The 11,414-nt window shown below is 34.7% G+C and overlaps 1 protein-coding gene across 1 annotated transcript in view; it reads left to right on the top strand.

The window, feature by feature from the left end:
* The first annotated feature begins 2,234 nt into the window (after positions 1-2,234).
* LOC143911513 (uncharacterized) overlaps positions 2,235-11,414 on the top strand; it is a 312,973-nt gene continuing 303,793 nt past the window's right edge. The window contains exon 1 of the mRNA XM_077430406.1: positions 2,235-2,287. The gene's annotated coding sequence lies outside the window, so the exon portion shown is untranslated. The remainder of the gene's footprint in view (positions 2,288-11,414) is intronic.

The following is an 11,414-nucleotide window of genomic DNA, read 5'->3' as shown; positions in this document are numbered from 1 at the left end:
TGTTTTACTCGCTTCTTCTTCTTCTTCTTCTTTTTCTGTGTATTTTTATTTTTGAATAAATTTCGGAGCGCGCCAGTTACAAGCGGTACCGCGGACGGGGGGGCCCGCTCATGAATTATTAACGAGTTTTGCATGAGTCTTGTTTAATATAATGGGGAATCCATTTCGGATGTCTCGGAGCTGCAAGTCTGAGTCATCTTTGAACCTCCCCTGTGCAACCCCTCCCCTCCTGTCCCCCCCCCTACCAATCCGGTAGTTGTTTGCTGTTGGATAGTTCCTCTGCCATTTGCATATGAATGCGCCCGTTTGTATTATTACGTTACACGACTTCTGGCCGCTCCCGTTTTGTCGGATTGACACTAGTCTATTTGTAATAATGCTATACATATGTGGACATATTCTCTAAATCGACTGGGGAACTCAATAGTGACAGATATGCAGTGTGTGAAATCAGATTTATATTTTACATCTATATATTACTAGTGAATAGCCCGATGAAATATCATCGCATGGGTATAAAATTATTATATACTCGTATAAAACTAAAAAAAAAATCCGTAACCGGAACCGTTATTTTCGTAGACTCTCATAGATAGTTTTCGATTCTTTATTTGTAATAATTTTCAATTCTTAAAGTTAACGTTAACAAAATGTTAATTAAAGTTAACAAAATGTAATATTTTCCGATTATACACAAACGGTCATTGACCTCGTAACGTTGAATATTATTATTACACATAACAAATTACGTGCATATACATATGATGTGTATTTACAACACGTATTCTGGGCGAGGATATGGCGTGCGGTGCGGGCTCGTGAAGCACATCGCTTTGGATCGGAGATCGAAAAATAAATCTATAAAATGGTTCAAAACCTCGCTAATTTAATTATTAAAATTACTTATATGGCGAGACGGAATATTTCAATTAATGTTTAAAAAAAGAGGCGAAATGAAGAATTGGATTTGGCGTGATGTACGTGACCATTAGCTCAATTTAGACCTATATTCCGGCTATTTGGGGTGATCGGTTCGAGTCGCGACAAAGACGTCTCGTCGAAAAATAAATTTATCGATTTTTATCGATTCATTCATTATGTTCGGCGAGAGTTAGGACACACACACACACACACACACACACACACACACACACACACACACACACACACACACACACACACACACACACACACACACACACACACACACACACACACACACACACACACACACACACACACACACACACACACACACACACACACACACACACACACAGATTACCGTCTTTATATATATGATATGTATTTTACATCTTTGGAGCGCACTGGGGATTGCAACTTATTTACAGATCTTATTTACCAGTGCACTATAAAAAATGTTTCCCATTACCGGTATACCGGTTTTTACCGGTAAATGAAAAAAAAATGATTAGATAACTGTATGTTGTTACTCTTCTTAAAAACGTTAGCCTGAAGTAAGTCATAAATAATTCAAAATAATTTCATAATACATAAGGCCATTCGTAATAATTAATATTTTTTTTTTTATGTTCAACCAATCATATTTATTTTTTTAGAGTTTGGCCCACTTGAAAGCTCTGATCGAAATTGAAATAAACGTCTGATTGCATTAATACGATTTGGTTGGTCTGTGTAGTCTCTCTTTTTGAACATTTGATACGTATAATAAACAAATTTTAGAATATATAATCTACAATACGCCATTTGCATCGATTTTTAATGCAATATCAATTTTTAATTCGCGATAAATTAATTAACGGGAACTGCCGATAAATTTTTCAATTACCGATGGCCAATTTTTTTCTATTTTACCAGTAAACCGGTATTGCAATCCCAAGAGCACATTGCTGATATGTCCATAATACTTAATTAACAAGGGAAGCGTTTAAAATATTGCAATAAATCATCAGAATTGAACTTAAAAATTATTTGTGATCTCTTGAAGTCCCTTTGAATTTTATTTCTACAAATATGTGTGTTGACATTTCTACGGTTTGTTATAGAAAGGAATTAAAACGTTATTTGTTAAAAAATAAATGATACTTCATTTTGAAAAGTTCTTAATTTTCTCTTTATAAGCAATAGGAATATTGTACTTTTCTTGGATTGGAAAACCATATATGTATGTATATGTATACGTGGAATATGCTATCAGTCGATACCCGTAAATATAATGCATTCTTATCTTTCAATGATAACCGTTAAAACGCAGGTGTGTATGTAGTCACCTGTAGAGTGTGCTGGGGTGCGGGATACCACACATGTAAGTTACGGTTCAGTTCTAAACATAAGTTGGTTGAATAATTTGTGTTTATATTTCGCTTTTGAATTGGTGATTACAAGTTCAAGTACATATTCGGTAGTGTCTATAAATTATTTACTTTACGGTTAACCCTCATGAGAGTAAGCACGCCCTTTGTACGTATAATATTGTATGTATGTGTTTGTAATCCCACGGTATTTTTGACACTCGTGGCTTTCCGCTTGCATTCCCTTATTGTCGTAAAAATTTTAAAACAATCCGCTTTTAACCCGGTTTTTCGCTTTGTGTCGCATTTTATTATTTAACTCGATTGTTGTCGCTTTCGCAATTTTTCAAAAGCTCGCTCGCTTTCTCCATTCTACCTATTATTGTTTTTTTGCACGTCTACGTTTTGTGTAATATACATACATAAATGTACAATATTTGTCTAAAGTCTTTGTATTTTGGTATTTGTTTCTTTTGATTATTTTGATGTACATATATAATTGGATTAATTTTATCGTGATAGGCTTTATATGTATGTCTGTTGTAGGCTGTCTGATGCAGCCGAGTTTTTATATAAATGTTTTAATATGATCATACAACGACCTTTATTCAGGGAAAACCCCGTCGATTGCGTCCATTATTTAATATCCCATGGCGGATGTGGTGATGGTAAAGAATTAATTCCGACAAAGCCCATCCCCGTCCGAGTAGTTTATTTAAGCGATTAATGAGGCACAATAGGCCGTTCGCCGTCTTTGTTCGGGTCGATAAGAGCTTTCGAGAATTCAATTCGGCTTAGCATAACAACTTTCGACGAAATAAATATAATTTGGGGACAAGGACACCTTCGGACGTTTCCCGGAGAGACGTTGACTGATCTGCTGTATTCGTATTTTATTTTAAAATATTTGAAATCTCCGTTTTCCCGTCGATATTGAAATTCTTGAGATTTAGTAAATTGTTAGACTGTTTGAAACACAAATTTAGATTGTATCAGAGTATGCCGATTTTTATCTTACAATTATTGTTGAAACATTTCATACAAAATTCAACCTATCCACCAAAATTTTGATGCATGTCAATTTTTCATCCATTCTGCTTCGGAAGATGAATGAAAAACCACTGCAGATAAAAAGTCTTTCTCAAGATGTCTTCACTACATAGGAAAAGTGTGTACTATGTTTGAATATCATGGTAATTTTTCCATCCTCAAAATCCAGTAGGAATTAGTATCCATATACCGATAATTTCTGCTTTTGAGATCGAAGCAATCAAACATCATACATTCCAATCAGGGTTTCTGATTTTCCACAATTTTTTTTATTTTCGGGACATTAAATGGAGATCGGGATCGTTCCCGAGATTCCAGGACTTTTTTTCCACATGTATATAATTCATTTATTTATTTACAAAATAGTTCAAACAATATATGTATATATTAACTGGAAAAAGTTAATTTATTTGAAATAGCTTCTTAAGAATATTAAAATACTTAAATATATATATTTATAGATTTAATCCAAATATTTTCCGCAATGGAAAAACTCTTTCAGTTTCGTTCGAAGATAGTTTTAGAGTTGAAAGGAATTTTTTGTATTAACATTTCTTTTTTAAAGCATAGGCTATTTTTACTTACGCTATTTTGTAGATTTGCCTTTTATAACTCATTATTATATGTATGTTCATTCATCGCCAAACACACAATTGTCTCATCTTCATCAGAATCTTAAAGAGTTTCTTCCTTTGTGGAATCATCAATATAAGAAGGATACACTCCCTTGATAATAGTTTCATCGTAAGATATACATATGTACATTCGCATTTATTATAACAATCAAAAAAAGTTTTGATTGAAATATTTTTCCCGGGATTTGAGATGACAATTCCCGGAACACGAGACATCAAAAATTTCGCAAATTCCCAGGAATATCTGTCCCGGGTTGACCCGGGCAGAAACCCTTATTCCAATTTTGATATTATGGTATATGTACCTATATATTCATCCGTCAGAGTGAGTTCAAAAACTGCTAAATGAACGTCAATCGCACGCTAAACTGTCGACTGTCAGTTTGTATTCCACGGTATGGTATAAATTTTGTCTTTAAATGACGGAAAATGAATAGACGGACGGCTTTCGATAATTTTGATTGGCAGACGGGCATCCGAAGTTTATTAGACGGATGCGATTCCACGTCATAGACAATTCAGATAGATTTTAACATCGTTGACAAGACCAAAAAGCCCTCGTTGGTCTTTGAGACGCGGTGTATCTCGATCTGCGCAAGTTTTAAATTTGCGATGGAGAAGAAAGATACCTAAAGAAAATATCGTTGAATGATTATGTTTGTCGAAAACAAAAAAACACATATTTACAAGAATTAAAGTAATCATTGATTATTCCTTAATCAATTTATTGTGTTTATACTTTATATATCCATCAAAAAAACATTTATTGATAGTTTTTCTTTAGAAACCTTTTACAAAAGATATAAAGAAAATGTCATTATCTAAATGTTAATACTTGATTACATTAAATACGTTACTTAAGAAAAACCTATTCACTAATTCGTCGTCTTTATTTTCTTTTTATTCACTCCGGAAGGCAACGAGAAATTTTCTGAAACATTTTTAGGGCATCGAAAAAACTTCGCAATCACTTACATATGTACATATCTATAGTATAACATTTATTTCATTGAATTTATATGTATTTAAATTTAAATCAAGTATATATCTTTTGTACAGAAAAGGTCGAGGTCGAAATTGCAATGTGGATTGCTTTTTTTTTATTCCAGCTTCTTACAAATCGTATTTTCGATTCGAATATTGACTTGGTATGAGGGAAATTCGTAACGAGTTTTCTTTCGGAATTAACCGGATAAGAAAAGTCTGCAGCGAGCGATTCGCTGCATCGCAAAACTTCCAATTTCAATATTCAAACTTTAATTTCGAACGGAATCGGTTCAGAGCGATAGTGAACTTCGTCGCCTCTAATATGATATTAGCGTCGAGTTCGCCAAATGGATAATGAACCGACGCAAAAAATAATCTCAAGTCCTAATGACGGCTCGTGAATTTTCCGCGAATTTTCCTCGACCATTACACGGTGTATTAATCACACGCTGAGATCTTATCAGACTGTGTTGTGTTTAATAGGAACTCATGTCCGAAACGTGTTCGCGGTTTGGACTGGTTTTTGTGATTTAATTAATTATCCATACGAAAGCGAGTTTACGTCGTCGATTAGTCCGCTTCGGATGCAAAACGAACTTGAAATAGACGTGTAATAAATTGTTTACGACCGTTTAACGTAATTTTTTAAACCCAAATTTCAGTTTGTGTTTGTGAATTGTATATGTGACGTGACTGTTTCGTGCTATATGTACTTCGTCATATGTAATACTTGAACGGGATTTCGGGATAATCCCTCGATAATGCTTCGTATCAAATGTGTTTACTGTGTCGTACGAGGCTACATCAACTCTCAACGGTGATTGTCTTAAATAAGACGTTGTATATCTTGTAAATTGGCGAGGATAATCCGTATGTGTGTATTATATATTTACATACATATGTACATAGACTTTTAGAACTAGAAATTAACGTGAGGATTAGTTTTATGTAGTGTTGTGTGAGTTGTTTATATTTTCTTATTTGGGCGCCGGTTCTTAAAACGGATTTTGGATATTCTTGACAAAGGATAAACCTGATTGTCTCTGGTATTCGTTAGATTAACATATGTGTATATGTACATATATTTGATACGTGTTATTTCATACCGATGTGTATGTTGTATATGTATATACATCCGTGGGGGTCGATTTTAAAACGTGTCATTGCATGGCGGTTTAAATAAATACATATATTTCTCTGTATATTATTAAACGTGTGTTATCTCAATGCCAAACTTTTTTGCCAAAATTTATGTATAAAATATTTACTAGACCAAAACTTGAATTTGCTTATTCCATTTGAAACCCTCATTGTAAAAAAGGCGATATATGTTTAGTAAGGGTCCAACGAAGAGTCTGCAAAAATATCTATGATATGTGATTGAAAAGAATGAATATTTACACTTGGAGACGCGAAAAATGAGAGGTGATCTAAATGAAGTCCATAAAATTATAAATAGCCATTACAATTGTCCTATAATAAATATTCTTACGTTTAACAATAACAATTATCTGAGAGGTCATACTCTCAGACTAAAAAAAAATATTTATTATAAATAATTAAAGAATCCTTTTCAGTTCAATGAATAAGTAACTGGTAGTAACTTAAACCTTAAAAATAAGCTTGATGATTTTTCCTTAAAATAAATGGGATTTTGTAGTCCTTCCTTTTTACAAGGCTATTCTTATTTTTAAAGATAAGTTTATCTTTTTTCTTTTGTTTTGTTTTTTTTTTTTTATATTTTCGTCTATTTTGAGTGGTTAATATTTTCTTAAAGGTTTTCTTTGTCGATTTTTATTTTCATTATACATATTTCTTGTTGTTTTTTCATTATTATTTTCATTATCTTATTCAATATTTGTATTTCTGTATGATTATCAAACTCCTTGGGTCCACCAACTTTGATGCCTTTCTGAAGTGGTTTTAAAAACCAGCAGAATAGACTAGTGGCTAGCATATAACGCTTTGAACAAAGTGGTCACGGGTTCAAATCCCACTGGTTTCTGCTGGCCAGACCTCGGATTGACTCCAGGTCGATCGTTTCCTATCAGGGTTTGCCGATTTATTTGATTTCAATTGAAACGGTTCCAATAAATTGGCAAACTTACCCATTTTCTCGCTAATCTCGAGTTTTCAGCTATCTCAAATTTCGCTGAATTGTATAAAATGCTGCAAATTTACAAATTTGACCATAGATGTCTCTATGGGTGTTAATTTGGAGTCCCACTGAAATTAAATTAATCTGTTGATAGAAACATTTCAAAAAAAGTTTCTTTCATGTCTTTATATGAGGAAATATAAATATTACCCCTATTTATTTCCCACTGCCTTTTTACAAGGTATGCTAGGCTTCGACTCACTATCTGCGAGAAGAATTATTGTCATTTCCGAATATTTCTTTAAAGTATTAAAGGTAAGAATTGACAACCCTTCGATTTTATTGGAATTTAAATTTTCGGCGCCTCAATGTGGTAGAGCTTTGCGTCATCATTTACTTTTCCAACCAATTCCTGCGAAAACGTCTGCTTTCAACAACTCGTCTCTTGTAAAGGCTTTCCGGTTCCTTATAGATGAACATTTGGACCTGTTCAATTTTCATGTTGATGAGCTGGTCAGTTTCATGAGATTCAACACACGTATATTTTAATGAGATGATTGATTGGTGAATTTTATTGTTCTTTTGTTTGTTATTTTCTTTTTTTGTAAGACTGGTGTGATACTTTGGGGCAATCTGTCAGGTGACATTGGTCATATTATTTGTTATTATTATTATAAAAATAATAAATTAATAAATTGATATGTATTTCGCATAATACTAATAATACTTGTATCAAATGTACAATGTTTCTGGCTATGAAGGGGCATTGAAGTTACCTATTAGGCCTTATAAATTAAATATAAATATAATAAAAAAAATATATTTAGAAAGAAGAGTGTGAATGTCAAATGTATATCAAATCGTATCTTATCATTCAATATCGATCTTCAAGTATGTTAGTAGTGATTTTTATACTCGTTGATTTCCAATAGGCAATTCACTATGTAGTTATTCTATACACGCTTCAGTTTCAGGAAATATTGAAGTGGAACGAAAAAAATCGATTGCCAATCTAACTTTCGGAGTCGGCAGACACGCGTCTATCATCTTCGGCAAACCTAATGGTCGAATAAATTGGAAGTAACGCGAAATGAAAAAAAAAAAAAGAAGCATCGTTGCGGTACGCTCGCTCCATTTATTGTCTTTGATGGGTCGAATGTACATACATACACGCACATTTTCGCACAAGTGTGTACATACATATGTATGTATGTGTGTGTATGTACATATTTTCGCCACAGATGCGAAGGCGCCATCGGGATTCGAGCGAGCGAACGTCTCGGGGCGATCAATCTCATCAGTATCTGTCGACCGCAACGAACAATCTCAAAGGGAACATTTCCGATCCGTCGGAACGGAAATGGTCAATCTGGAGAAAGGCATCGATTGTTTTCTACGACCGGTTTATATACACACATATATTTTATTCGTTCGGCGTCCTTCGAGATTCGCAATATCGCGCGTTCGTTTGATGCTTGCTGGATATCCGATCGAGTGCGATAAGTCACCGCGCGTATGCGTAAGTAAGCGGTGCGATTTCGGAGGTCTCCAAAGTCGGCGTTTTAAAAGTGCGAAAATAGCTATCGGCAAGTTGGCGAATGAATGGCGACCGTCATCAATCCAATGGTGGTGGGAAATTGCGATCGGTTCGATCGCGTATAAATTGCATTCGTGCGCTATTATCGCGGGCGAGTTGGTGTGCGGCAGTGAAACGGGCGATTGTAAAATCGCGATAATTTTACGAAATCGCTTCGCTTCGATTCGCGCGACAAGAGTGCGTGTTTGAACTGGAAATATGGCGTGTTTTATTGGTGTGTTTGTTTATTTTGGATTTGTGCTTGTTTCGGCGTGAGAAATGTTTGAAATTGGATGCACCGTGTGGCGGTATTTATTGCAGCGTATGATTATGATGTCAAACTGTATGACCACTGTAAACCAAAATAAAATATAGATTTTTAATTTCGCTCCTAATAGACAATATCCTTGTTTGAATATAGGGCTCCAAAGATAGACAATGATGGAATTTCAACTTTCTTTCTTATATTTATTAGCAAATAAATTCTACTGTACATACATTTGTATACACGTAACTCGATGGATGCGCTAATGTTTTTTTTTATTTTTATTATATATGTACATATGTATATACCAGGGAGGCCTAACAGGTAAACCCCAATGCGCTTTCCTGGCCAATTACAAACATTTTTTATTACATAAATCGCTGAATTTGAGGATGCTGAAAATCTCTAATTAAGTATTAAACTACATAACTTCAAAAAAATTCCGATACATTTATAATGGGTCTACGTGACGAGACAGAATGTTTAACATTCTGTCTCGTCACGGAGACCGGATACTAACATATGTATGTACATACATATGCAAAGTTTTATGTGGAAAGGGTGGAATATGTTGCGAATGAGCAAAAAACGTGTTCTAACAGCACCCGAAAGGATGTAGAAGAAATCAAGAAAAGCCGAGAAAGTAGGACGATTGAACTGGATAAAGTGTGTGGAACAAAGTGGAGGAAATTGGAGAGGATTAGTGGAGACTAGTGAAAAGCTGACTATGAAGTAATGGTGATGAAGAAAGTATCGGTAGTAAACGGTACATACTCACTTTATTTGCGCGAGCAGGATACAACAGGAACAAGAGGAACATGCTTTTCCTCCCGTCTTTCGACTTAAGATCTTTCGATTTTCGATCTTTTCTTTCCGATATTTGCGTTTTCTGTAATTTAACATTCTGTCTCGTCACGGAGACCGATTTATAATATACGTATGTGCATATACATATGTATAATAAGATAAAATCTGGAATTTCAAAATCACGTGCACAAAACTTCTTTTAATTATTTGCAATGTGAAAAAATCTTTAAAATAACAGTAATAACAGTATTTCTTTCATATTTTGTGTACAGTATAGTATTATATTTATAACTAGCTGAACCCGGCATGCGTTGCAATGCCAGAATAAGGCATGCAATTCCCGTTCCCGTTCCCGATTCAAGTAATGGTTGGAGCTCTACTAACGTGTCTTCAACGCCGTGTCGTCATAATCCAAATGGTAACGTGGTTACCAACGAACACATTTCCTTGACAATTGCGTTTCAAACTTTCGCGTCGGTAAGATCGTAATTACGAATATTATTATTAAGACGTTTTTTTTCACAGTAAGCTTCCCGGACCTGCATTCAACAAATCCTGAAAGTTCCATCGTAATCGAGTGGTTTAGTAGCCAAAAGACATTCAATTTTATATCTATATATGTATATGTAGATGCGTATTTCAATTTAAAGATGTCGCATAAAATTTTGTAATATTTGTTTTCAATTTGAAGCATTCACAAGTAACGACTCTTTGCCAGACACTACGTATCCGTATGTATATACATATGTATATACGTATATTAAATATCAAAATGGTAATTTAAAAATCAATTCGTCTTGTTTCTTTGGTGGCGTTTTGTCGCCAAACTTTTGACACTATATTAAAAGTCGTAATTCGCAAATTAAAGTTGAGAGTTCCATTTGAATTTTCCAGACCGCTGATGTTTACACATAGCATAATTTCGTTATAGATGGAATTTAGCAGCGACACCGCACAGTTAGCACTTCTTCGGGGCGGTTTTCCGTCGCGCGACCGTCAAAGGGTTAAATTGAACATAAATGTAGCTAACACTTTTCTCGGAACAATGCCATTACGTTGAATAAACATTGCGAGGGGTATCCCAAAACCTGAGGCCCCCAATCTTCAAAGCGAAAATGTAATTTTACGGCCAGCATCCCCCCGCCTCGCTTATTACGCATTTCTTCAAACTTCTTCTCCCCGTCTGTGCGCGTCCTCGTTAATGCTGTTCCTTGCGAAAGCCTCGTTTTGAAATCGGCGTATCTTTTCGCGGCAACGATGACGACGATGATAATAATAATAGTAATAAAATTCGAATGCTGCGTGAATTCATATATACCTATACATATTATTAAATATATATTTATAATAATAATTTCGCAAAAGCGCCGCGCTTCGCTATTACTATTTGATATTAATTTTGCGAAAGCACTCGTAAAGTGAGTGGCCCCCGCTCGTAATTTGGGAATTTGTCGTGCCTTCAGCGTCTTCGGGACCCTCGTTATGAAAACGTAGTGGATTTCCATTTAAACCTGGATTTTCGCCGACGCAAATTTATAAGCTCAACTGAGAGTGTATATCCGTGACCCGACTTGTTTTTATGCAACACATACATACATATAATATTATATTACACATTTGTATAAATATAGGGCGAATACTCGGCACCCACATATATACATATGTAGCTTTGGGAACTTTATTTGGTAGTGTTGTATTGTATATTATCATATAATGTTATCGC

The sequence above is a fragment of the Arctopsyche grandis genome, chromosome 5 (assembly GCF_051622035.1).
Source record: "Arctopsyche grandis isolate Sample6627 chromosome 5, ASM5162203v2, whole genome shotgun sequence".
NCBI lineage: Eukaryota > Metazoa > Arthropoda > Insecta > Trichoptera > Hydropsychidae > Arctopsyche > Arctopsyche grandis.
This window is presented reverse-complemented; position numbering and strand designations above follow the sequence as displayed.